The sequence below is a fragment of the Cervus canadensis genome, chromosome 13 (assembly GCF_019320065.1).
Source record: "Cervus canadensis isolate Bull #8, Minnesota chromosome 13, ASM1932006v1, whole genome shotgun sequence".
Lineage (NCBI taxonomy): Eukaryota > Metazoa > Chordata > Mammalia > Artiodactyla > Cervidae > Cervus > Cervus canadensis.
Genome location: NC_057398.1, coordinates 62,343,442 through 62,369,918, shown reverse-complemented (window position 1 = coordinate 62,369,918; position 26,477 = coordinate 62,343,442).

The following is a 26,477-nucleotide window of genomic DNA, read 5'->3' as shown; positions in this document are numbered from 1 at the left end:
ATATATAATTCATATACCATAAATAAAATATGCATGTCTAAAATAATCTTTTTGATAAAATTGTAGTACTTATTGCAAAATTTAAGGAAGATATTTGCTATTATAAGATAATAAATAAGGCAAAATTTTATGGTCTGTATATTGTGGGAAAATAAATCTTCATTGACTTTCTCAGTGCTTGTTTCAACTTCCTGAGTAGTGAAAAACGTACACCCTACGAACATTATAAAGACAGAGAATGTTTGCCTTCACTTCTAGAAATATTTTACTTTTCACATGCTGTGAGTATTATTTCTGCAGCCTAATGGTCCCACAATTACTTTGATGCAACAAACTTTTTCTTATCTGTGCAAGAGCCAAAATTTACATTCCCCAGTAAACAACTCTCTCAGAATGGGAGGAGGGAAAGTGACCTCTTTCTTCTTTAAAAATGAAGAAAATGTGTGTTTCCTAACCTTCACCTGTGGAGTGAGCCCGCCATGTGCACAAGGTATTTTTCCATTTGGCTTTCATAATGTAGCTCTTCTGGATTGCTGCGCATGGGGGAACAGACAATGCAATGTTATTTAGGCTATTGATTGTGCTGTAAGTATAACAGTTCTTTACTCTGACCCAGGTTTGTGTTTCTGATATATACTGGGTAAGTAGGGTGGCAGTTCAGACCTTTCACAATTTCTGGCAACATATATCTTGATATTATTTTCAAAATTTAGCTTAAGTGAAGTTATCGTTAATAGCAAGGCCATAAATACGAAATATCCTATCTGCAATTTTTTCTCTGGATATTCTGAAAAGTTATATTTTCCCAAACTGTAGTGTTTTATGCCATATTTCAAAACCACTGTGTGATATATGAAAGCCCCAAAGATAAAGATTTATAATGGACATGTTAGGGATCTCTTAACTACAGTAGCATAAAAAGAAGCAGCATAATTTATAATGGCTCAAGTTCCACTTACAAGTTGTACTCTAGATCTTAACATCCCATAATCACCACATAGCTCTTATTATTAACAGGAAGCAAAACAAATTAGTAGTATTATACTAACATTTTTCAAATATTCTGGATTACTTTTCAGAGGGTTCTAATATCAAAATATCTGTGATTTATTTTGTAGGTAGAGCAGCAGTGGAAATCCATCAAAGGAACAGAGGATTTTTTTTTTTTTTTTGCTGCAAATATTAAAGTGAAATACTTGATTTGAAAACAGCTGTAATCATGCCATAAATCCATCCCTCTGTAATATAAAAAGGTTACATGCAGTTCCTCAGCTATGAGTACTAATGAAATAAGGTACAATACTATAATTCTGATTATTTTAAGAAACTGGATGTTGATTAGTACAGATCACATAGCTAATGGAGATCTCGATGAATTAATATTTCAAAGTTTTGAATCACATTTAACAGATAAAGCATACTTATATAACATACAAAGTTCTATTTTATTTACATTTTAAAATTGTATTTCTAGCTTGTACAGTGCATATTCTGTAGCACCATTATAAATGCAGTACATAATCACTTCTAAAGGAATCAAGAATCCAGGCATTCTTACAGGCATACTGTGTAAATCTAGTTGTATAATATCAGCTTGCATATTTTAACCTAATACTCCATAAATCATGAATTATTATAACTCTTTAAGTACTTCTCTATGTTCTTATCATCATGGAATTAAATCCTAAAATTAAGAAAACATTTAATATTTTCTTTTTAAGCATGCTTTATGAAATAAAATTTGAGAACTAAAGCTCTTCTTCTGACAAAATGGAAAGATGGGTTAGTAGAGAATATACCAAAGTGGTGTGACACTTTCATTTCCCTTTAGAGTTAATTAATTATTCCTGACATCAATATTTAAAGGTATGAACTTATTGTGGTTTATAGTTTACACATTCAAAAATAATAAATTTTGTTTTATATTTCCACTGAATATATATTATAATATGTTACAAAAGGCATATTGTTAAAGGCAGAATTCTGAGATTAATTAAGATATTTCTGTTTGGTTTTTTTTTTTTCTTTTTTTTTTTTGGCCACACCCCAGGGATTGAACCTGCAGCCTGAGCTTTGGAAGCACAGAGTCTTAATTACTGGACCTCCAGGGAAGTACCAAGATTTTTACAAATACCTGCTTTTATTTCTTTCTGCATCTTTCTTCCCAATTATTATCTCTTCTACCTTCTCTAAAAACATTTTGTCCCTATATTTTCCCTGACAAATGTTTTGTCACCTGAACGCCATACTGCAAAATCCAATGGTCCCTTCAGTATCTCACCTCAGTAGATCAGACAGGAATACCTGATTTGATTCATTTCTTCTTCCTTGAAACCCTTTCTTCTCTTGATTTCTCTGCCCCCCCACCACCCCTGACTGATTCTCATCCCTTATCAATGGTCAACATTCTTGTTCTCTACATGTGGCTCTTCCTCTTCTTCCAACTTTTAAATATGGGAATGCCTCAAGATTTGGTGCTGATTTGTTTATTTCTTCTTAATCTACACATCCTCTTTAGAACTTTCATCCTGAATATTAATATGTAAACTTCCAAATCCCAAATTTACATCTCTTCACTTCTCCATAATTGACATTATTTTCCCTTTTATTGTTAGAAGAAAACTAACAGCTGTTTAATTCTTACTTTTTTCCTCTTTTACATCTTCTCCATCATCACATCCTGCCAGCTCTTCATCTATAACATACCCACATTTCATGTTTCTCTACATGTTATGCTATTTGTTGTTATAGCTGCTAAGTTGTGTCTGACTCCTTTGCAGCCCCATGGATTGTGGCCAGTCTGCTTCCTCTGTCCATGGAATTTCCCAGGCAAGAATACTGGAGTGGGCTGTCATTTCCTTTTCCAAGAGATCCTGACCCAGGGATTGAAACTGCATCTCTAGCATTGCCCGTGAATCCTTTACCACTGAGCCACCAGGGAAGCCCATTATGCCCTGGTCCAAATGTTTCGCCTCTCTTAACTCAATAAGTACAATGACTCCACCCTCACAATGGTTTCTTTGCTTTTGCCCTCCCCACAACTTTCTGTATGAAGCAACTGAAGTATCTTAAAAATATAAATTGGTTTTGTCAATGCACGCTTTATAATAGCCTAAGATCCTATTTAAAATGAATGTTGTTCAGTTGCTAAATCGTGTCTGACTCTTTGTGACCCCCTAGATGGCAGCATGCCAGGCTTCGCTGTCCTTCACTATCTCCCAGAGTTTACTCTAACTTATGTCCATTGAATCGGTGATGCCATCCAACCATCTCATCCTCTGTCATGAATGCAGATGCCTTACCATGGTATCCAGGATCAGCAATTCTCTTGACAATTACTATTACTTTCTCCTCTAGACACAATTGTCCAATCACTCTGATTATTTTACATTTGCAAAACATAAAATCCATGCCTATATTGATGTTTTCAAGCTATTTCTTCTATTCAGTCTGTGCTTGCTCTGCCTGGCCCACCGATGGACTAAGTTAATAAGCTTCAGCTCTGTATTCTCTTTCCAGAGTCACCTGCTTTGAACCCTCAATATTAAAACTATTATTCCCATCCAAGTCTTAATCAACATCATATCTCTCCATTTTATTTCTATTATCTGAAAGCATCTTGAAATTTTCTTAAATGCTTGTCGCTTACTTCTTTTGCTTTCTTTCGCTCCCTGTAATATATATGCCAAGAAAGCAAGGGCCATGCATGCCTACCAAGGGTTAGACCAGTATAAGGACACAGCAGGAGCTAAATAAATTGTTAAAATAATAAACGTAGTACTTGAACTTTTAAAACAGTCTGAGATACATAATTTAAAGCACCATACCATACTGTATAAAGGGATTCTCTGGTGGTTCAGTGGTAAAGAACTCACCTGCCAAGGCAGGAGACTTGGGTTCAATCCCTGGGTTGGGAAGATCCCCTGGAGAAGAAAATGACAACCCAACTCTGACCTGGGACATCCCATGGTCAGAGGAGGCTGGTGGACTACAGTCCACAGGGTCACGAAAAGCTGGATATGACTTAGCGACTGAGCAAATCATACGGTATGAGCAAATCATACCGTATAAGATATTATAACTTTCCATTTTCAAGGCAATGTTTGCATAATAATCAACAAGATAAAAGAGCTAGCACAAAGTCAATGAATGACAAATGCAATTCAGAAAAAAACAAAATGAACTGTTTTGTTTTTTTTTTCAAAAGATAAATATAAATGCACATACACACACTCTTTGTTTGACAATATCTGTAATTGCTGAGCAAATGTAATATGAAAAATTCAATTTCTTAAAGCATGAAACAAAAATAATTTGAATACATTGATGTCTATTTCCCATTTCCCCCTTAGTTGATTTTTTTTTTTTCTGTGCTTTTCTTTTCAGCTACATTCTCTTTCATTGCATATGTTCTTTCTGTTTTTACTTGTTTATTGACCAATCCTTCAGTTTGACAGTAAACTCTATTAAGAATATTAGCATCAACTCTGGCCTACCACTGTTGATTCACAGCCAAGCACAGACTCTACAAGAAAAAATTGCTTAATAAATAATTGTTGAATAAATGAATGAATGAAAAAAGTAATTTTAAGCCTGAAATACTTTGCACTCTATTATCAGTTACCATCAAAATCCTAATTTTATAAGACCCAGCACAGACTCTATAAATTTTTGACCATGTACAAATGATTATTCCTTTCACTGAACATTTATGATTTTGAATACTGTTTATTTGAAGCAATTATAATGTCAATATTTTTATAAATATCTTGGAGACAATATTAGTATGCTATTTTTAATAACAAGGATTCTTTTTTAATAGTATATATACATATAAAATTCCATAAATTTAAAATGTATATCTTCCTCCAATTAAAAAAATAAAAATAAAATAAAATGTACATGTTATTTTGCTAGGCTTATATATTGTAATATGAATGCCTTTATAGTGATACTTAATGCATTACATCATTAAGTATAGCGATACTTAATGCATTGTAGCACAACATTGTTGTCTATATTCATTATACTGGGCATTACATTTCTATGGCTTATTTACTACTTATTGCAAGTTTGGACCTTAAACAACATCCTTATCCCCCAGGCCCTGGTAGCCACCATTTTGCTCTATTTATTATGAATTTGACTTTTTTAAATGCCACCTGTATGTAATATCATCCAGAACTTGCTTTTCTCTTATCTCATTAAGTGTAATGTGCTCAAAGTCTTCCACATTGTTGCAAAAGATGGATATGTGAAAAGGATTCTCTTGATTTTTGCCCTTATCCCACAGATAATTTAAAAAAGAAAAAGTAAACAACTAGGCCAAGTCATACATTTGTATATGATGTAATTTGGGACTTAACTGCAAGATTCTGACTCTGCCTTTGATTTGCTGCCTTTCAGGTGACCAAGTTACTTTAAGAAGAGAGTTAAAGTGCAGTGATAAAGCAAGATGTTAGTCCCAATTCTGACAACCGTCTCTAAGTATCAGTCTTCCCAATGTGGGCCCTCTTAAGGTAATCTTCCAAATGGAAAACAAGATAGGTACACTACTATTTACAATAGCCAAGGCATGCAAGCAACCTAAGAGTCTTCTGACAGATGAATGAAGAAGATGTAGTACATATGTACAATGGAATACTACTCAGCCATAAAAATATGCCATTGCAGCAATATGAATGGACCAAGAGATTATCACACTAAGTGGAATAAGTCAGACAGAAGAAAAATGCCATATGATACCACTTACATGTAAAATATAAAGAAAATGATACAAGCAAATTTATTTTCAAGACAGAGACTCACAGACAGAAAACAAATTTATGGTTATCAAAAGGGAAAGGGTAGGGAGGAGAGGGTAAATTAGGAGTTTGGGATCAACAGATGCACACTACTACATATATAATAGATAAACACCTATTGCATAGTACAGGAAACTATATTCAACATCTTGTAATAGTAACTTATAATAGAAAAAATCTGAAAAGTTTTATATATATATATATATATGTATATATATATATATATCACCAAATCACTTTGCTATATTCAAGGGATTAACACAACATTTTCACTTAACTATAGTTCAACTTCAAAAAGTAAAATAACAACAAAAAAAAATGAGATAGGTATCTGCTTTTCTAGTTATCAGAAATCATCTGATGAAGCAAATCCCTCCCAAATTGCTCATTTGAGCTGAACAGCCACAATTCCTGATCATGGGTGAATGGATCTCACTTAACCCAGTAAGATTCTTACCCTCCAAGCAGGACTAAGGTATTTTTCATGATCCAAGGCTCCTTTTCCACTTTGACAGCAGAAATTTAGCCTATATAGGCACTCTACTATATAAATTTGAGTCATATTTTCTAAAAATTGTTCCAGAAGAGGGATAAAGAGAAAGTATTTCTAACCTAATGGAAGTTAAAAAGAGAAAAAAAAAAAAAAACAGAGAGAGAGAGAGTGAGAAAGAGAGAGACCTAATCTGGTTGGTGCAGAAAGCAAATTGAACTTTGGCTTAGAAAACAAAGAAAATATTTTTGCAGAATAAATTTAAAAGGCTCTTATTTCTACAGAACTGAAAACAAAATTAATTGACTTGGCTCAGGTGAAGTGGAGAGGTGGAAAGTAGATGAAAATAAGTAGCAATATAATTCAAGGACTGAAATTATCACTGAGAGCTTTGATGAAACACACTGGTGCCTTAAATGTCCTCCAATATTACTGAAGTACTTCGCACAAGGTGTTTGGAAACTTTTTCTGTAAAGGGCCAGGTAGTGAACATTTAAGAATTGCAGGCCATATGGTCTCTGTTGCAACTGATCAACTCTGCCTGTTGCAGGAAGAAAATAGCCACCAACAAAATGTAAATGAATGGCGCTGGCTTTGGTCTGAATAAACTTTATCTAACAAAACCGACTGCAAATCAAGTTTGGCTTGTGTTGGGTGGTTTGCTGACCACTGCTTCAGACAGTAATTAGACTAATTATGAATTTTTACAATGTTTCTAATTTGTTTGATAAAATATTACATAATTGAGAGATGTTTAATAACCCTGAACCAAGTATGAGCTACTGACATTCAGCTGAAAGTAAAATTTGTGTCCCAATGATTAGACAGACTGTTATGGTAGACAGTAAAGTAAGATGTGGGCTTATTCACTGAAGCAATATCTACCTCTAGTAATAGTGGCTTGAATAATAATATTGAAAAAGAAATAACAACATGCTAGCAATCTATATGCAGTGGGTTGTAATCCATTCAATCTTGAATTTGTTCCACTTGAAGTAAACATTCTGTATCAATTGTAGGCAGTTGAAAGCCTCTGTGAACAATGATTAATGTCATTTCTTTATTTTGCAAAGGAATATACTGAGTCATTCCTGCTCCATGTCTTTTGCACATACCATTTTCTATTTTTGCACTTCTCTTCTTCCATTCTTTTCCACAAAAACAGTTTTACCAAAACAATACTAATAGTTCAATAAGAACTAGGAGCCCTTATTTAGTGACAATACCATTAATATTTATATAATGTTCCAGCTCTTCCTTTTCGTAATTTAGTTCTCAGCCCTCAGAGAGGACTTCCTGGCATCTTAGCAGCCCCACACCCCTACTTGCTCTCTATTTCCTTATTTTGTTGAATTTCTATCAGAGCACTTTTCACTATGTGCTATGCTGTGCTATTAATAAGTTGTTTCAGTTGTGTCCAACTCTTTGAGACCTGTATCCCATCAAGCTCCTCTGTCCATGGAAATCTCCAGAGAAGAATATTGGAGTGGGTTGCCATTCCCTTTTCCAGGGGATATTCCCGACCCAGGGATTGAACCAGCATCTCCTGTGACCCCTGCATTGCAGGCAGATTCTTTACTGCTGAGCCATCGGGGATGCCCTTTTCACTATGTAAAATGTCTTATTTATTTGTTTGTTTGTTTCCTACTGTCCCTCAGCTAAAAAGTAAGATCCATGAGGAAGGATACTGTTTATTGTATTTACAGTGGTGACTGAAATGTGATGGGCATTAAGGGGGAATTCTTAGTTCTCTGAAAGGCATAATGTCATTTTTCTACCATCCATGCCCAATCTAGAGAAGTTATTTACTGTGGAAAATCTACCAGTTTTTGCTTTAAATTGTTTAAAAATGGCTTTGATTTTCTTAAGTGTTTTCAATAATGACTTTTGAAAGCAGTAGGCTGAACTAAAGAATATCCTTCATCTTCATAGATTACATGTCCTTTAAACTAATGGATAAATTTAGGCCTCAGAAACTCACCTATTCTGTTGTAGAGTACAGGCAACTTCACCATCCAAGCTTCTGGCTGTTTGCTAAATTCATGTTTGTATTCCAGAATGGATTTCTAGCTTCTAATGATCTTTTTGGAGTAACAAATAGAAAGGTAAATTGATTTTAACTGGAGTGTCAATCCTCATGGATTGGTAGTGGCTGTTCAGAGCATTAATATGAGGTGTGCTCTGAAGCTACATTTGGTTCATCTGGAGAGAAAATGACCTGGAGGATTAGTGATATTGTTTGGGGGAAAGGAGAGATTGGGTACATGATATGTATACAGCATATTTCCCATCATTTAGAAAAAACCATGGTGTATTATTTTGGTTTTTTTTTGTAAAAAAGTCTGTTACTATTGTTTATATAACACTAATGCTTTCCCTTTTACATGCAAATTCACTTTGATCTATCTTTCTCTTTACTGCTAGAATATAGATGTCTTCCATGTTTCAGTCTTGCATTAGTTATTAATAGGAATATCTCTTGCTTGATAAGATTCCTAGACTCAAGCAAGTCATAAATAGATTCAAAGTTTAATGAACTATGTATTTCAATTCTATTTCATGTTAAATTTTAAATAGTTATATAGTAGTTACAGGGAAAAACAAATGTTAGCTGATGAAATATTAACAATATAGAAAATATGAGAACACAATTGAATGACAATGAAAATGGCATTAATATCAAATAATGTCTGGACATTTTTACTCCCATTACATTATTTATTGTTGCTGGCAATGTTTATATGGCCATCTGTTCAATATCCAAAGTGCTGCATGTCATTAAGACACTAACTTGCTGTCAGATGTAAAAAATGCATACAACTTATAGACTATTTTATGTTAGAAATATGAAATAAAAATTTCTCTTAGGAAATGTAAATCCTTATGTAATCATTGTGAGAGTTATCTTCAATTGTAAAAATACTGATTCTATTTATATGGTTTTGTTTCTGTGCCACTGGGTATCAAATCTATGATAGGGAGTTTGGCATCTATTAAGTCTAAAACAAAGAGATGTTCTGTGGTAACAAAGCAAAAGCCTTGTCTGAAAGCTAGGATCATGATACAACAAAAGAGCACTATCACTTAAATCCATTGACTGTGAGTTTTGAGTTAGAGAATCAAAACTTTTGGATTACACTGACCCCATGGGCTGATTATTCCAAATACTGTTTGCTTGAATTCTTTCATGAACATCATTACTAAATCATTATCTGCTACAAAGGTTGCAGATTTTAACTTCAAGATTAATATTTTGAACCAAAAATGTAATCAAAAATAGTATGGACATTTTTAAAACAGAAAATTAAGATGAACATAAGACTGGTCATTTTCCCAATAAAAATCATTGGCAAATATTAATGAGCTATCCTACACAGTTACAGACACACACATCCCTCTTGCTCCATTTTTCCTTAACTGGTGAAAAAGTTTGTTGCATACTTATACCTCTCTGAATAACAAAGTCTGTAAACCACTGAGGTACTCTGAAATAGTCTTTATCATATTTGCAGAATGTGAGGTATCATAAATTTATATGTTCAGCTGAAATATAACTTCTTACAACTTTAAGCTATAACTTCAAATTCTGCCTTTTGAGATCACACAGCAAAGTCTAATGCATCTCTATGTAAAGGTTACCAAATATTTGGGAAATAGATTATATTTCTTGAATTTATTCCCTGGGTTATACCCTCCAATTCTCTTGTCTTCTGTGGTCATTTTCCATGAACACACATTATGTTTTTACCCAATGTCCTTCCTAAAATGTTATACTCATCATGGCATATATTTAATGACAAGGAAAATATTGACAATCCAACTATATGTATTCTAAAAAAAAAAAAATCACTATCTCTGGATTCTGATAAAAATCCAAAGTAAGGAAAGTATTTATGGAGCATAGCCTGAGGGGTTTGCAGTCCGTATACTCATTAAATAACTCTAAAATAAGTTTTTGGATTAAATGCCACAAGTAGGAAATTCCCAGAGGATTATCCAAACCTTTTTGTGCCTTGGCCATTACAGAATCAGATTAAGTTGAAAATATTAAAAGAAGCAGTCCTTGGAAATTTGCCACTCTTTTTCTTCCCCTATTTGTAGTTAAATATGCTTATCATTATATCACCTTAGGTCCATTTAGGATAATGTGTCTCTGTTCAAATCAAGTGCAAGAAATCTTGGAGTCATATTTTTGGCTCCTCTTAGAATAGACTAGTACATCTTCTCAATCTACATGTTTGGGGTATGAGAATAATACGTGATTTAATCTCACTTTACATCCTTGACTTCCTCACTTATTTAAAATACTTACCTAAAACCATTTCATTTTTCAAAGAACAAACTGCGTAGTAAGGAAGAAAATATAAGCAACCATGAATTGCTTACAGAACTGAACACTGTACTAGGTAAAATTACCCCTCTTATGCTTCCAACACAGTAAGACATGGTAATTAAATGAATTTGTACACGTAAAGACTACTGCATCATCTGATATAATAACGGGGCTCAGAGAAATCAAGGCATTCCATTTACCTTCAGCCAGTTTGTGTTGACTGTCAGCTTAGATACTTTGAGTTCCCTCCACAATCTCACTCACCATTAAGCAGACTGACATTTTCATAATAAGGTGGTCTCATGACTCTAGAAATCAAAAATGGGAACTACAAGTCCTCTTGAGGCCTAACTTTAAGGCTATTCTTGCATGGTGCTATTTTTTCAATATCCTGTTAGCCAAAAGAGTCCAGATTTTTTACCTCTTCATTAAAAGCAAGCATGATAACTAAAGATGATACTTGAAAACAATGTATCCCACTGTTACTAATGAACTTGGAATGTCATTGGAGAGAGAATAACAGCAAGAAGGACCATTACAGGAAGTTGTCATGTTCCCAGAAGTGCAAAAGTTTTAGAAGAAATAGATAAAAGTGAGCCTGGAAGGAAAAGTAAAATATATTCAAGCAATACCATTATATATTATGGTAATTCATATAAAGAGGCTATTTATTTATTCTCAGTGGGAGCACATAAATCTCAACTGTAGAGTAGACCATCTCCACCTAACAAAAAGCTAAAGAAAGAAAATAAAACTCTAGTAATTGCTGCAACTTAAAATATAAAAGAATGTCTATTTCTTTTATCTCATTTAAATTCTACAGATACTCTGAAAAGTAAATTGTATCAGTGGCATTTTAAAGATGAGAAAGTTGAAATTAGGTAATTTGCCAAAAATCCTGGTCTGCTTTATTCTAAATGAGCAAAAACAGAAAAGGAATTGTAATCCTGGTCTGAGAATTGGGAAGATGGAGCATGTGGACTTTTTCCAGGGTTGTTTCCCCTCCACTTGACATGATTAACAGTCAACAAGCAGAACAGGGACTACTCTACATCCATGCACAAAAGGGTGTCGGGGGGGGGGGGTGCAGCTCCTCACATGGGGGGCCTGAAATTCAATCGTCAGTGTAGAATTTGAGGACCCTTTGATTTAGAGGAACAAAGTAACTGCAAGTTTACTGCCTTATGTATCACTGACTGGCAAGTAGGCCATATAAACTCTCAGTAATCTATATACTTTCATGTCCTGGCTATTTAAACAGTGCTGCTATGCATATTGTTCTTACAAATTGTGGTGCTGGAGAAGACTCTAAAGAGTCCCCTGGACTGCAAGGAGATCAAACCTGTCAATCCTAAAGGAAATCAACCCTGAATATTCATTGGAAGGACTGTTATGAAGCTGAAGCTCCAATACTTTGGCCACCTGATGCAAAGAACTGACTTCTTGGAAAAGACCCTGATGCTGGGAAAGATTGAAGGCAAAAGGAGAAGGAGGTGGCAGAGGATGAGATGCTAGATAGCATCACTGACTCATTGGACATGAATCTGAGCAAACTCTCAGAGATAATGGAGAACAGAGGAGCCTGGAGTGCTGCAGTCCATGGGGTTGCAAAGAGTCATAGAGGACTTAGTGACTGAACAACAGCAACTTTGTATGTTATATGGATTCTTATTACCAGGTTTCCAGTTCTGAACTCTGTACCCTTTTGATAACACTAAATTGCTTCCTTACAGAAATTCTCTCATTTTTAACCCCCAGTTAACTTTGAATTCATTTTCATGAGGGACATATTGCATGTCTAATTATATAGCATCTCTGTGTCACTATATTAAATTCCATGACAAATATGCTCATCTGCAAGATTTTTGTTAAGTCTAGCTAATGGATTTATAGAATTTTATTCCTTTAGTATCATGTTTTAAAATTTTGAGGGACAATTGCATAGTAAAATACTCATTTGAGTGCAGTGAGAAAGCCATGTCTTCAAATGCTTCCAAGCTTTTCTTTTTAAATTTGAAAATACTTATATAATGTCTTATAGTAAGATGTGGAGAAGGAAATGGCAAACCACTCCCGTATTCCTGGCAGGAAAATCCCATGGACCGAGAAGCCTGGTGGGCTACAGTCCATGAGGTCACAAAAAGTTGGACACGGCTGAGTGACTGAGCACACACAATAATTGCCTATTACTTTTCCAGGTCACTTACACCTAAAAATATTATGAAAAGCAAACACTGAACTTTTCTGGGTTTGAACACAAAAATTAAAAGCTTCCTTATTTTTGATTCTTGGCTTTTTGGAGCATCTCCAGGGGAGCACTGCTTCACTACAGATTGAGTGAGTTAACCTGCTGCCCTCAAGGCTATTTGTCTCTATGGAACCTACTCATTCATCCTCAAAGGCACCTTTCCCTTCAAAGCCACGCAAGCAGAGAAGTTCTTGTACAGAAAGAGAATTAATCATGTATTTGTCATACGGCACACAAAATAAGTCATTTGATACAATGGAGCAAACTGTTAGCTGTAAGTTAGCTCGTTCCAGTAGAGTTTTACAATATGATGTTAGCCATATGCCTCTTAAGAGACAGGGAGGATGGATGGCAGGGTGAAATATTTTAATTTTCAATTTGTACAACACTCAACCTCAGAAACATTCTAAAGGAAGTGTAGTAAGAAGGCAACATAATACATAGACTAAATATTGTATTTCTATCAGGAGTTCTAACACATTTTTCTTAGACCCAAGCTTGAAATATTTAAGGTAATATAGGTGCTAATAATTGGATGGGCTACAATTTATTATGAATAATTAAAACTTTACTGTATTTTGTTACTTAGATTCTCAGCAGTTTTAATTACTTAGCACATTCTATCAATTGTTTTCCTCTTAACTAGGAAATAATCCTTTTGTGTGTTTTGTCTTATTTTCTACAATTTGAGCTACTAACTACATTGAAATTTATGTAAGCAAATTTAACCTATTAAAACTTGCCCCATGAGATGGCAGAGAAATACTTTCAAAGAGAATCCAAAGAACTATGCTTCTCTTTAAACAGCCTAAAGAGATATGGAAACATGGATTTCAGCCAAGAAAAGAAAAAGAGTAATGGGAAAATAAATTAATTTTAGAAGCTATAAAGGAATAAGTACTGTAATTGGTAGATATAATATTAGAGTCATTTAGAAATACACATTTTAAACATTATTTTTAAATGAGAACTCCTTCGAAGCTTTCTACAACTACGGTTAGACTCTTAAAGATACAATTATCATACAATCATTTTCAAATAACTTTGTTCCCCTTGACTTCCAAGAGAAGTTTTTATGGAAAAGAGTGGGTCGAATTTTTTAGAGTTAATTTATTGAAGCAATTTCTATATGGAATTATAATTCTCCAAAATTCAGGTCTTTTTATTTTGATACAACCACAACCTTCTATTACAGAAAGAAAATCTTAAAAATCCTTTTTGTTCTTGAACTACTTAAGAGTAAGTTGCAAAAAAAAAAAAAGAGTAAGTTGCCTAGATGATGCCCTCTCAAAGCTGAACACTTCGATATGTGCCAACTACAAATAAGGACATCCTTCTGTATACTGGTCACAACACAGCAATCAAACAAGGTCATTAACATCTAATCCAAAAGTTTCATCCAAGTTTTGTGAGTTTTCTCCATAATGCCCTTTATAGCAAATAGGATCAAGTCAGTATCACCTCTTACTTAGAGGTTATGAATCTTTAGGGGTTTTTTTTGGCTGTTTTTTTATTTGTTTTGTTTTTTTTTTACTCTGAAACAGTTGTTTGACTTTGATGACCTTAATATTGTGACAATTATAGACCAATTATTTTATAGGATGTCCCTTAGATTATATTTATTTGAAATGTCCAATGTAAGTTATAGAGTTTTGGTAGGAATAACAGAAAAGATGTTGGCTCCTTCTTCCCTTTTATCAGACAGGACACAATTTCAATCTGTCCCCTTGCTTATAATGCTAAACTTGGTACCTTGAATAAAGTGTTTCTGGCCAGGTTTGTCCATGGTATAGTCATCTTTTGTCTTTATAAGGATCTTGTAGGGAGACAATTAAGACTGTTACATTGCTCATCAAATCTTCACCCATTACTTTAACATCTATTTTTGTTTCTTGGATAAATAATCAATGTCATAGATGCCAAATGGTGACAACATCTTTCCTTCATTCCATCTACAGTCTTTTATTGGCATGCAAATTAAGGAAAGGTTTTTCTCCTCTGAAAATAATTAATTCAGTAAAAAAAAAAATCATGGATTCCTCTTTGTTTATAATAATCCACACCTATCATTATTTATTTTGCTGGTCAGATTACCCCCAAAATGGCCTGTGAGAGATCCTTCAAGGTGACTTACAGTTGTTTTTGACAAACCTTAATCTTTCTTAGAGGAAGTCCTTACCTTTTACTACAATAAGATATTCCAGGCTTATCTTATGTCTTCACTATTCCAACTTTGAAATCAGCAATTTTTTTCAAAGAGCTCTGGTTCTTTTTGATATGCAATGTTATTTAAAAAAATATATATGTTCTCAAGTCACTTTTGATCCTCAGCTTTCACAGCCTTTCAGCAGACTGAGCTAAAGATATATTAAGTCCTTCCCTCTCCCACGCATAGTTATGTCTCTGTATATACTGTTGGCCCTCCATACCTGGGGGCTCCTTCTTTCAGATTGAATCAACCTCAGGGATACGATATGAAATTGGTTGAATCCATGATTCAGAACCATGCATATGGAGGGCTGACTATACAGTGCCATTTTATATAAGGAACTTGAGAGTTAGTGGATTTTGGAATTAGAAGATTGGGGAATCATCACCTATGGATACTGTGGATACCGAGGTACAACTGTATATTCGAAACCATAACGTCATGATGATATCAACATCACAGAAATCATTTTAGTTTTTCCCTTACTATGTCTTATCTGGCAGACAGGAACTTGACTTCCACCATCCCTCATATATTTATTTTTTTGACAGGTTCCTCCTGCATGTCACCAATGCCTATTTACCATTGCAGCTCCTCTTATGCAAATGGCCTGCTCAGCCTGCTTGGCCTCCGGCACACAGGGGCAGGTAGCATCATCTCAGCTCTGGGGCTCCGTGCTGGCTCCCTTCTTCACTAACCTAGTGGACGGCCACCCTCCTGAGCTACGCTCCTCTTGGGTTCTTAACTCCTGTGCTATGCTCCCCTCTCTAGTGCAGAGTTCTTACCTCCCTGGATCCCACCTAATGACCTTGAGAATGAAATCTTTGCAAAGGAAAGAAGGAAGGGGCAGACGAAGGAAGAAAGGGAGATAAGCAGGTATCAGAATTAGGCTTTAAAAGCAAACATTCAGGAAACTAATTATTCTCCCATGATCGTTTTATGGAACTTTGGGGGAACAAGATACTTTCAATGGCTGTTTGTAATCATAGGTGCTATTCATATCTGACAGTATTGAAGGAAAAGAAATAGTAGAATTGCCAGAATGCCTTGCATATATGTTAAATTTTCCCTAATGAGAAGGCAGACTTTCTAACGTGCCAGTTCTTCCCTTAGTTAGACCACTCTAGAACAGTCTATAAACGAGACTAATGATATGATAACAAGACTCCAAACATATTGGCTCTGTCTGACTTTTATCCTCTATGGTTCCTGCTCAGAGATTAAATAGCCAATCTTATGCACAATAGTTCATCTAACAAAGTATTGATTAGTACCTCATGGCACAATGTATTATTTGGAGATAGTCCATACTTAGAGAGTTCTTCATGTACTTTATATTAAAGAAATAATCAAGGATGGCAATCATAAAAACAGATCAATGCTTTTTTAGGGGGAGGCTGCTTTTTTTGGTTAGTTACATTGATAAAATGACTTCCTAAATCTCTTTCAAGTCACATTTTGTGGCAACTGTGTGCTCTGCGCATGAAAAAGTTCAGTTCTGTAAGGGAGCAATGTCTGACCTAATTTGCAAGTGTTTTGTTTAATTTAAGGGAAGGTATCTATTTGCAGGTGAAACTCTCCCCAACAAATCTATAAGGTCAGGTCAGAATTTCAACTCTGAGTTACAATCAGCAGCCAAGAAGCAGTGGGTTTAAGAAAAAAATCTGCAAGGCACCAGTTGTAATAGATATTTTGTTATTGTTAGATTGCTTGGTTTTGGTTTAAGCATTTCCTCAGGGGATTACAAATTATGTTTTCATATCAGCCTCAGAAAAAGTAACAGGCAACACAGTGTTTCTAATTTTGACTCTGTTGATTTTACAATATAAACATAAAAGATTTTTGCAGCATGGAGGGAGAAAGTGATTTTACTGAACTTGAAATTCTACTGAGATTGCTATTTAAAATAATCAGCTGTAGGGATATCATATGAGAATGAAAAATTTCATGCTGACTTGTTTTTAGATGAGTTTTTAAAAATATTTTTGCATCTGCCCTTGTAAAGTAAAATTATTAAATTATTTTGAATATATGTCCTTGGGTGATAACAGTTGCTGACAAAAACATGGCTCATAACACAAGTTACATTTCACTGACTTCAGTGTAGGATAAAATACTATGGCACCCTGTTCCACATTAGGTGGAATCTATTTTTTTAAAGACAGACTTTATTGTGCAAAAAATGACAAAAAAATATTCAGGATACTAGACAAACAATTTATCTGATTATAGGAAGGTTTGATTATAATGAGAAAGTATTTGAGTGCAGAATAATTAATAAAACAATTATAACAGGATAAATAATAAAATAATAGAATAATAAATGAATCACAATTGGGATAAATAATAAGATTAATAGAATAATAAATAAATCACAATTAATATGCCCATTTCAGTTGTACATTATCTCTTTACATCCAAAGAGGTAGTGGCTATGATGGACATAGCACAAGCTTTAGAGAAAATTTGTTATGGGTTCACCTATTTGCAGGATGGGAATAAAGATGCAGACATAAAGAATGGATATGTAGACACGTGGTTGAGCAGAAGAGGAGGGTGGAATGAGTTAGGAGAGTAGCAGTGACATATACACTACCACGTCTCAAATAGATAGCTACTGGAAAGCTGTTGTATAGTACAGATGCTCAGCTCTGTACTGACCCGCAGTGGTGGGATGGGGGAGGGAGGCGTTATATGTGTATATATATAGTTGGTTCACTTTGTTGTACAACAGAAACTAACACAACATTATAAGCCAATTATATTCCAATAATAATATTAAAAAAAATTGTTCTGGGTTCTAAATCCCATCTCTGACATTTGCTGGCTCATTGTGTCAGATAAGTTACCTACCATCAATGTCAAATAAGCTTGGAGTGAAATTTCGTGGAGTGATGCATGGACATAACACAGCAGAGTACTTGGGGTCATAGTATGACTCGGTACAATCTCTTATAATATGAACAACTGTGCCCGCTAGGGAATTATTCATCTGAAATCAATTGCAACCAACATTGTGTATTAGCAACAAAATCAACTCACTAACCTTTTTCACTTCCTTTCTCTGCTTTAGAGGCTATAAAGTCCAACATTTACCTTCCCCATTTCCTTCTCTGGTGGCTCAGATGTAGGCAGATAATCTGCCTACAATGTGGGAGACCTGGGTTCGATTTCTGGGTCGGGAAGATCACCTGAAGAAGGGTGTGGTAACTCGCTCCAGTATTCTTGCCTGGAGAATTCCATGGACAGAGGAGCCTGGTGGACTACAGTGTATGGGGTCACAAAGAGTTGGACACAACTGAGTGACTAACACACATGCACACACACACACACATTTCCTTTTATCTAGAGCTACACAGGAGACGTAGTTACCTAGTTGTGACCACGGAGTGGAGTTGGGGATTGGGGAGGAGAAGCAATGTGATTTCTGAAAAAAACATTTTTAAAGGGGCAGACTTGTCTGATCTAGACTTGGTCCCTTTTTGCTTCTCTTTTATCTTTCTAATTCCTGGGATACAGGTGTGATGTATAAAACTGTTCAAGTTACCCTTTAATTACAAAAATAAATGCCACAAATAAATAAATTACAAAAATAAATGTCATAAGATGGTAGGGAGAAAGAAAAAGGAACCTGAACTTCTGGTAACATTTTTGAACTAAAATAGAAGCAACATGTCTCCAGTGTGACTTTGTGTGTGTGTGTGTGTGCTCAGTCACTCAGTTGTGTCCGACTCTGCGACCCCGTGGACTGTAACCCACTAGGCTCCTCTGTCCATGGAATTTTCCAGGTAAGAATACTGAAAGGGTGCTATTTCCTCCCCTAGGGAGTCTTCCCAACCCAGGCATTGAACCTGCATCTCTTGCATCTCCTGCATTTGCAGGTTGATTCTTTACCACTGCGCCACCTGGGAAGCCCCTAAAGTGACTTTTCTTATCCCATAAACTTGTCCAAATGAGGTTGTCCTAAATTCCTGTCTCCCTGTACTCACTGAATCTAAACTATTATAATTTAACATTTTACCCACCCTCAAACAGTTCGCAACATTGAGAGAACGATCTTAAACTAGATGTCAAAAATCTTTAACTATGCTGCCCAAAGTCTCCCAACTCTAAGCAGATACTATGATGCCTTCAAAGTCTCACCTAAGTAATGAACAGAAATTATCTTTGTTTTATGAAAAATATATTTTGATGGGCTTTTCAGGACTTGGTTAACAAATGCTAGGGCTGGATTACATCCCATAATACAGTAGGTATAATATAGTATCAAGTATTCTTGATACTAGAAAAACATCTTTTGTCTAAACTATTCCATTTTAATTCTGCTATTTATTCCTGATCACTTCTCCAATAAATGATATATCCATTATTTTGTATAATTCATGTAAAGACATTAGCACAGTGTCTAGTACCTATCCAATGAATGTTAGTTTTCTTTACTTTATGACCACCCATGAGTGAATTCATACAACCTTCAGGAAAGAAATTTTTGAAAAAAATAAAAATAATATACTCTTTTTTTTCCAGCTAGACCTTGATTCAAAACCTTTTTCTGCTGTTACTCATTGAATGACCCACACAATTATAAATTTATTTAAGCCTCCATTTCTACATAACTTAAAGTCATAGCAACTTTGCCAGATTTTGGCAAGGGAAAAAAGAAAAAAACTATTACTCTTAAATAAATTCACTAGTTGGAGCATTAATTCAAATCATAAAGTATTCAATGAATTATATTTCCCTAGCTTATTTTCAGAACTTCATGTTTCTTTATAGTTGGCTCCTTCCATATCCAAGTGACCTACTAAAGTCTGAATTCTCTGTTCTTTCTTTCTGTTTCTTCTTCCTCCACTCTAAAAAAGCAAGAAGTTTCACCTTATTGTGAATTTGTAAACCTTCTGATTTATTTCTCTTAAACGTTATGACTCACCAAGTTCAATAGGCTGTTCTGCCCCAGAATTTTTCATTTCTAATAGTATTGATAGAATCTAATAATCATAAAATGACAGTTGAGTGATTTCTTTTTTGCTTTGTCAAAGGATTTTACTCTTTGAAGCTGAAATCATGCTAGATAAACATTAATCTATTCCTTTTTAATTTTCATATATCTAAAATATGATATTATTCAGCATTCACAAAAAGTCAGCTATCAAATGAGTCATCAGTCTGCCGAAAGCCAAAATATCCACATTTAGATGTACCAGAGTTACAGGAAAATAGGCTTTGGACATTTTGCTTCATAAAAATCTTGAGAGATTAAACTCTGTGAGTTCATCACTTTCACTGATTTCCCTATTGTCAGAAAGCATCCATTTCAGCCTCTCCTTGTATTTCTGTCAGCAAAATGGCAGTAACACAATTCAAAGAAACTACTTACAGAATTCTTTTACTTGAATAAAACATAGAATCTTTCTAAATAAGCTACTGAAGACATGATGTTTTGTAGGTTTATTTGCTTAGTTTTAGATGTTTTCGATTATAATGATTAGTTATATTTATGGTAGAATAACATAGGTAAAAGAGTAAAAATTGATTTGAAATAGTTTAACCAGAATTAGTTCAAGTTAAGAAGCTTCAATTTGTTTTGACCCAGCCTCTCTTGATTTAGATCAATATTTAGACACAGACCTGGCACTACAGACATTTCAGTTGGACTTCTTTGTCTTGAGGAGTGGTGTCCTGTACTTTGCAGAATGTTTAGCCCTCTGCTAAGCTCCCTAACCTGTTTGATGACAACCAAAATTTCTTCAAACATTGCCAAATATTCCTGGGGGTGAGGGCAATTACCTCCAGTTGAGAACCACTCTGTTAATGATTTGATGTTTACAGTTGACAGGATCATAGTCTCATTCAATACTAGAAGCTTTATGTACTTCAGGAACATCTTGCATAATTCTGAGAAACTCTTGATTTTTTTTATTATCTTCACTTTATTTTTTATTTATGAACCTCTGGCATTACTTCAGTATGTTTGTATTAGTCTCTTAAAAATTCCAATGTGTGAACAGTCAGATTGCTAAAGTTAGTAGATGTATCAGTTCAGTTCAGTTGCTCAGTTGTGTCCCACTCTTTGAGACCGAATGGACTGCAGCATACCAGGCCTCACTGTCCATCACCAACCCTCAGAGCTTACTCAAACTCATGTCTGTTGAGTCAGGGATGCCATCCAACCATCTCATCCTCTGTCTTCTTTTCCTCCCACCTTCAATCTTTCCCAGCATCAGGGTCTTTTCAAATGAGTCATCTTCCCATCAGATGGACAAAGTATTGGAGTTTCAGCTTCAACATCAGTCCTTCCAATGAATACTCAGGGTTGATTTCCTTTAGGATGAACTGGTTGGATCTCCTTGCAGTCCAAGGGACTCTCAAGAGTCTTCTCCAACACCATAATTCAAAAGCATCAGTTCTTCTGTGCTTGGCTTTCTTTATAGTCCAACTCTCACATCCATACATGACTATGGGAAAAATCATAGCCCTGACTAGATGGACCTTTGTTGGCCAAGTGATGTATTTGCTTTTTAATATGCTGTCTAGGTTGGTCATAACTTTTCTTCCAAGGAGCAAGTGTCTTTTAATTTCATGGCTGCAGTCACCATCTGCAGTGATTTTGGAGGCCCCCCAAAATAAAGTCTGTCACTGTTACCACTGTTTCCCCATCTATTTGCCATGAAGTGATGGGAACAGATGCCATGATCTTAGTTTTCTGAATGTTGAGGTTTAAGCCAACTTTTTCACTCTCCTCTTTTACTTTTATCAAGAGGCTCTTTAGTTCTTCTTTACCTTCTGCCATAAGAGTGATGCCATCTGCATATCTGAAGTTATTGATATTCCTCCTGGCAATCTTGATTCCAGCTTGTGCTTCATCCAGCCCAGCGTTTCTCATGATGTACTCTGCATATAAGTTAAATAAGCAGGGTGACAATATACAGCCTTGACGTACTCCTTTCCCTGTTTGGAACCAGTCTGTTGTTCCATGTCCAGTTCTAACTGTTGCTTCCTGACCTACACACAGATTTCTCAAGAGACAGGTAAGTTGGTTAGGTATTTCCATCTCTTTAAGAAATTTCCAGAGTTTGCTGTGGTCCACAGAGTCAAGGGCTTTGGCAAAGTCAAGAAAACAGAAGTAGATTTTTTTCTGGAACGCTCTTGCTTTTTCCATGATCCAACAGCTGTTGGCAATTTGATCTCTGGTTCCTCTGCCTTTTCTAAATCCAGCTTGAACATCTGGAAGTTCACAGTTCATGTGCTGTTGAAGACTGGCTTGAAGAATTTTGAGCATTACTTTACTTGCGTGTGAGATGAGTGCAATTGTGCAGTAGGTCGAGCATTCTTTGGCATTGTCTTTCTTTGGGGTTGGAATGGAAACTGACCTTTTCCAGTCCTGTGGCCACTGCTGAGTTTTCCAAATTTGTTGGCATATTGAGTGCAGCACTTTCCCAGCATCATCTTTCAGGATTTGAAATAGCTCAATTGGAATTCCATCACCTCCACTAGCTTTGTTCAAAGTGATGCTTCGTAAGGCCCACTTGACTTCACATTCCAGGGTGTCTGGTTCTAGGTGAATGATCACACCATCATGATTATCTGGTTCATGAAGATCTTTTTTGTATAGTTCTTCTGTATGTAAAGACACATATCTGGGGTCAAAAAAAGATATATCTTAAGAAGAATTGGAATATCACTCAGATCCCAGTGACTTTCAATGACAAAAATGCTCTTCTACTTACAGAAGTATCTATAGGTTCTTTCAGTTACTCTCTTTTACCTCTAATCAGTGATCCCCAACCTTTTTGGCAACAGGGACCAGTTTTCTGAAAGACAATTTTTCTACCAACCAGAGTGGGGGGATTGTTTCAGGATGATTCAAGTGCATTATATTTATTGTGCACTTTATTTCTATAATTTTTACATAAGCTCCACCTCAGATCATCAGGCATTAGATCCCAGAGGTTGGGGACCCCTGTCTCCTTCCTACTCTTGTTTTGCTTCTAATTGATGGCTCCTGTTTACTCACTGATTTTATTGCCTAATGGATTCTACTTAAAATACTCCTATTTTCTGTGTTGTTATTCTTATTTTGTCTATTTTTTCATTAAATTTCCTAACAGAGAGAATCTGAGCACATCTGTCTGCATCCACTATACAGAATGATCTTACCAGTATGTACCACAGACTGTGTGTCTTCCTCTCATGGGGATGTCTCTTGGTTCAGCATCCTGGCTTGATCAATTGACTGGTCATTTCTTTATTTTTTTTTTCCTTTCTTTTTTGAAATTTATTAATTTGATTTATTCATTTATTTATTTAATTAAATTAATCAATTCAATTTATTTATTTAAGGAGGCTAATTACTTCACAATATTGTGGTGGTTTTTGCCATACATTCACATGAATCAGCCATGGGTGTACATGTGTTCCCTCAGGGTCATCCCAGTGCACCAGCCCTGAGCACCCTGCCTCATGCATCAAACCTGGTCTGGCGAGTTATTTCACATATGATAATATACACATTTCAATGCTGTTCTCCCAAATCATCCCACCCTCACCTTCTCTCACAGAGTCCAAAAGTCTATTCTTTACATCTGTGTCTCTTTTACTGTCTCACATATAGGGTCATCCTTACCATCTTTCTAAAGCTCATATATATGTGCTAATATACTGTATTGGTGTTTTTCTTTCTGACTTACTTCACTCTGTACCCTAGGTTCCAGTTTCATCCACCTCATTAGAACTGATTCAAATGTATTCTTTTTAATGGCTGAGTAATATTCCATGGTGTATATGTACCACAGCTTCCTTATCCATTCATCTGCTGATGGGCATCTAGGTTGCTTCCATGTCCTGGCTATTATAAACAGTGCTGCGATGAACACTGGGGTACACGTGTCTCTTTCAGATCTGGTTTCCTCAGTGTGTATGCCCAGGAGTGGGATTGCTGGGTCACATGGCAGTTCTATTTCCAGTTTTTTAAGAAATCTCCACACTGTTCTCCATAGTGGCTGTGCTAGTTTGCATTCCCACCAACAGTGTAAGAGGGTTCCTTTTTCTCCGCACCCTCTCTAGCATTTATTGTTTGTAGACATTTTGATAGCAGCCGTTCTGTGGCTGGTCATTTCTTAGAAAGCTGTCTCTGGTCATTTCTTTCAGTGAGAAATTTGGACCAGGAAGTCTTTGTGAGTCACCTCAGAATTAAAGTATTAGACCAGGCACACATCTCACCTGCCTTATCTCATATGGATGAAACTTGGGCATTATGTTTACTTGAAATTCAGAATCTCAAGAAAGAAATATTATTTTACCCTTAAACTTCTCAGTGAATCTTATGAGGAATGGCTCTCACTTCATTGTTCCTCTCCTGATGAGTATAGAGGCGAGCTTTTAGCCCTGTCTAAGGTCATGAGGACTGTAATGGCTGACAGGTTGCTGCTCTTGGGCAATGTTCTTTCCTTGAAAGGAATTATGTAGAGATGCTGTTGCTGCTCCTTAGTTACAAGTCACGTCTGACTCTTTTGTGATACCCCCTGGACTGTAGCCTACCAGGCTTCTCTGTCCATGGAACTTCCCAGGCAAAAATAACTGAAGTGAGTTCCCATTTCTTTCTCCAGTGTATCTTCCCAACACAGGGTCAGACCCATGTCTCTTGTGTCTCCTGCACTGCAGGCAGATTCTTGACCACTGAGCCGCCTGGGAAGGTCCACTGAGACGTTGCTCTGGTGCTAAGAAATTTTGATTACCCAGTGTTGCCATATCAATGACAATATACCTCACAGTATGGATTGACTTGTAAATGGTAGGAAAAATGCTAGGTGTGTGATTAAGTAATCATGATCGATCGAGGAATTTCTTGAATATAATTAGGCAGTTGTAAATACACACACACACACAGACACACACAAAACAAAAACAAAAAAACCCAAAACTCAGAAGGATGAGTGATTTGGAGAAGCAGCACAGTATCAGGCAAAACTTTTGAGTTTGAAGTAAGAAAACACTGAAACAAGACATGTTATTCCTTCTAGACACCTTTAAGTTATTGAGATCTTGTGATTTAGTCAGGGTTAATCTCTTACATCTTACATCAGCCTGTCTGAGTTTTGAAGCATTAATGTGAATATTCAAGGTCTTCAAGACACTTTACAAGCTGTCTTTACCAAGGCCATCATCAGGCTATCTTGATTCTGAATAATAAAACTAATGTGTGCATTTTCTTTCTTTTTTTTTTTTTTTTTCTTGTGTTTACCAACTGCACTGTATCTGCTGGGGAAGATTGGAAAAGCCTGTGTATCCTTTCTACAAACGTAGAAAGGATAAAGGAAACTCCTTATTTCTTTTCATGCATGTGTCCATAAAGAACATTGCTAAAGGTCTTGGGATACACTGAACCAAGACTGGATTCTTCTTTTGAATCTTTTTGGGAGACAGATTTGTTTTGCTCAGAGAATACTCATGGTATTCAAGAGAAAATTCTGCAAATATCAGAATTCTTCCTGAGCTTCATCTTAAAAAGAGATGCGCTTTTCCCTGAATCCTGACCTTCTTCTGCTTCAAAATATACTAAGGAGAGGGACGCGTACTCAGCACTCTTGTCTAGAAGTTTTATAGCCTATTTTTCTTTATATAAAGCAATTTAACAGCTTCTCCCACTAGAACCTCCTTAAAGCTGATGGAATAATTTACTAACTTAACCAAATGAAGGAACTTGCTCACTTACTCACAAAGAGAAAACAATATTGTTCAAAGCCAAGCATGGAGATGATAAACTATAACTGGTATTGGACAGTGATTTTCGTCTTATGAATTGTACCAGGTGAATAATAGATAAGATGACTAGAAAGAAAGTTATGTTTCCTCTAAATGCAAAGGAGAAAATGAATTACTTTGTTCATCATCTTATCAAATGCAATCGTGCTTTTATCTAATTCATCTCAACCTGTCAATATGCTTGAATATTTTGAAATGTTTCTTGCTTGTATATCATCATATCTATAAAAATATTAAACCATATAGTTGCAATTAGTTAAGTACTATGTTTTTTTCTTTATTCTGCATGTCTATGAAAGATAGAATTACAGAATTTGAAATCTTTCCTGATAACTGAAAGATACAATTTTCCTTTTTATATTTAACATCTTTAATCATACATATTTAACATTTTATCTCAAAGACAAGCTGCTGACTTTCATTCTCATAGCTGTCTGAAGCAGCAGTCAGCACAACAGTATTTTGACATATTTTGCCATTGCACTTGAAAATTTGGTTAAGTTTGGTCAGATGCCTGCCTCTGAGAAAATGCTACAAATATTTCATGTCTAATAAATAAAATTATGAAAATGTATGTTCATTATGTTCTCATCAGTAGCAGAAAACAACACAGGGGAAAATGTTGAAGGTGA